Raw genomic sequence first — 3,197 nt, forward strand, 5'->3', positions numbered from 1 at the left:
AACAGGTTTATACACTTTCGACTAGCAAAAATAACACTCAAAACCTTATTTTTGAAAAAAGGACAGATTTCCGGATAGGGGATGTTTGAAATTTTTTCCGGATAAAGCCGTTAAAAAAAGGACAGATCTGTCCGGAAAAAGGACAAAATGGCAGCACTGGCTAATACGACTGCCACTACGAGGACGAGATCGAGTCGAATCCTTAGGATCAAGTTGAACCCTCCGCCCTGCCAAGGAACTGCCTTCGAGCAGCTGCTCCTTGTGGCTCAGACTTGAAGAGTTTTCCCTGAGACTTCGGGTCGCGCTAAGGCTGTTGCTGAGCTGAGTCCCTGCTTTTGCTTTGGCCCCTTGCCACGATTCATTAAATTTTTGCTTAATTTCAAATGCGATTGCATGGCCCTGTCTGTGTCTATGTCTGTGTGCGTGTGTCCTTGCCGGCAAAGTTGTGTGAGTGCAAGGAGCAGGATTACCGATGGGCGACCAAGGTGGCATATGCGTTTTCTTGGCGCGAGCTATGTGGCAAATGCACACGCAAGGAAGCGAGCACAGCCATTCGAGCGAGTCGAGCGAAGGAAGCAAAGGAGCAAGTAAGGAAGGAAGCAGGAAGGCAGCAAGGTGCACTGGGAAAAATAATAGAAGGCCGAAATATGGTCCTTTAATTTAAAATTATACCTATAGAGATTAGATTAGAAGATATTAGATAAATACTCATTATATTTATGTTCGTTTAATTAGAATCTATTGAACATTATTTAAATATTTTCCTTTCGGAACCGCAAATTTTTTTTTTAATTTTTGGGATACAACATTTTTTTACATAGTTGTGATATAATTTGTTTTAAATCTCTTTTAGGATACCACATGTTTTCGAGGCGCATTTATATTACAAAATTCTCAGCTCGCAGATTATATTTTTAATGTTCTAAGACCTATTTTCTTGCAGTGTAGAGAACGAAGGGCGGCAGTAAGGCACACAGAAAACCTAGGGAGAAGGAGAAATGGCATAATAAAAAGTTTTGCCCATGGGGTGACGACGGGCTTCTCCGCCTCCCGTTTTCGGCTTTTTCCAGGAGCAGCAGCAGCAGCAGGACTTGAAGGATCAGTAGCAACGGCAAACGCAGCCGGTGGTGCTTTTTGTTCTTCCCATTTTTTTTTGGTGTAGAAATGCGCGCAAAATGCAAAAATCTCAGCCGCATAAAAAACCCAATCAAAAGTGCAAGGCAACCCGGCAAGGAGTGTGTGAAAATATATGCAAAAATAATGCGCTTGATATAAACAGAAGAAAACACACATATTCATACAGAATGCTAGGACATACGGATATAAATATAAGAAACATTTTTCCCCCCCGGACAATCGAGATCCTCGATTGCTCGAGGTCCTTGGCAGTGAATGCAGCTGCCAATGTGGATGTGGCTGCAAAATGTGTGGAAAATGAAATGAAAATGATGAAGCTGCAACAATGCTGGAGATGCCGGCTGGCTGTCACTTGGATAATCTAGAGGAATCCCCGACCGTTTGTCCCGTGCCAAGACATTCGCTCATTTTCCCTATAGTTTTCCTCCAAGTTGGTTTGGCTTTCTTTTTGGAGATTTATTTGCCAGCAGGCAGCGGCAGCGGAGCCTTTGGAGGGGCGTATGTGGACATATTGTGACGTGTCACGCCCAGGGAGTTCGATTCCGGCATTATCAATAGGAGCTAATTATTTTGGCATTGTTCCATCGGGGGGTTCTCTTTCCGTTTTTGGCAAGCTGGGGGTTTCCCTCCTTTGTTGTCCCTAAAGGAAGTGGTTCCCAATTAAGAGAAAGTGTCAAGTCAGTTGAAAAATTGGCTGCCTGCTTCATTAGCAGGTTCTTGAAGAAGTTTTCCAGCTTGCCATGGGCCATTCACTTTCTCTACTTAGCCCAAAGAAAGCCCACCCGCCAACCTTTTAACACCTTGAAATGCAACAACAAAGAAGTACCCTCATTTGCCTAATCAAAGTTTCAGAGAGAGAAAACTTCCCTCTATGCAAATCTGATTTTGAAATGTGTAAAACTTCAAACCAATTAACTTGCTACCCGAAAAGAAAGCAACTTAAAACGCCTTGCGGCCAATTCGAGCGCGGCATGATTTTCCGAAAATTTAAATGTGAATAGGGGATCCCCCGGGGGGAAAATTCCGAAAATCCAAAAACTAAAGCTGGCACACGCGCTTTTCAGCGCCAACGAAACGGAAAATTCACGGGCTTAGCTGGTGCAAAATGCAAATGGGTTTTTCCTATAGGCTCATTAGGGTTTATTGATCCCAATCAAAATCACATTTCGCAACATTAACATGACAAAGCACTTTAGGCAGCCACTGGGATGTGCATTCGAGCGTCTCTAACCGATCAACCGATCGATCCTTGATCGCCGACTGCATCGATCCTTTCGCAACTCCTCGGGAGTCCTTCTCAAAACCCCGAAAGCCAGCTGAAAATTTTTGCACAAATCTTAGCGCGCGCGCGCTTAAAAAATGCAATTAAATCCCCTCACGGTCTGTCTGGTTTTCTCGTCCCTTTCCAAAGTAAATTTGTAGCAAACGTCTTTGGTTTTTGGGTTTTCTGGTCTGCAGTATATCCGTGTACCCCAAATCGCAACCCTTCCCGGTTTCTTACCCTTCTCCGGCTTCTGTCATTGTTCCTCGATCGAGAATATCGGGAATCTCAGGGAGTGGCAAGGTGAGGCAAGGTAGGTCGAGGATTGGCAAGGTGAGAGGAGTGGGGTGAGGTTGGTTGCTTGGTTGGGTAAGGTTTCCTCCTCTCGGCACAGCGCAATGTGTCATGGGGTTTTGTTTGTGTTTTTTCGCAATTGATTTGCGGAGAAAGCATCGATTGTAGGGCAATTGTGCAAAAATTGGGAAAAGTCACAGGAGACATGCGAGTTGGGAAATGTCAAAAGGGGAGGAATCGACGAAGACGCGATAAATCAGAGCTTGGAGTATTTTTTTTTAAACGGTTACCAGAAGAGGTATGCAGCATAGAAATCATTTATACACCTTAAGGAAATAACTAAGAATTTTATTTATTTTTTCCCTAAGTAAGACTGAATTATGATTTATTATAAATAAATGTTTTATTAAACTGCGCCTATCAAAATGATATATTTACGATCTTATGAGTAAGGAAAAAGGTTTATAACAAGGTGATCCCTATAATAGAGCAATTCAAGGCTCAA

Source organism: Drosophila takahashii, chromosome 3R (genome assembly GCF_030179915.1).
Source record: "Drosophila takahashii strain IR98-3 E-12201 chromosome 3R, DtakHiC1v2, whole genome shotgun sequence".
In the NCBI taxonomy this organism is placed as follows: domain Eukaryota; kingdom Metazoa; phylum Arthropoda; class Insecta; order Diptera; family Drosophilidae; genus Drosophila; species Drosophila takahashii.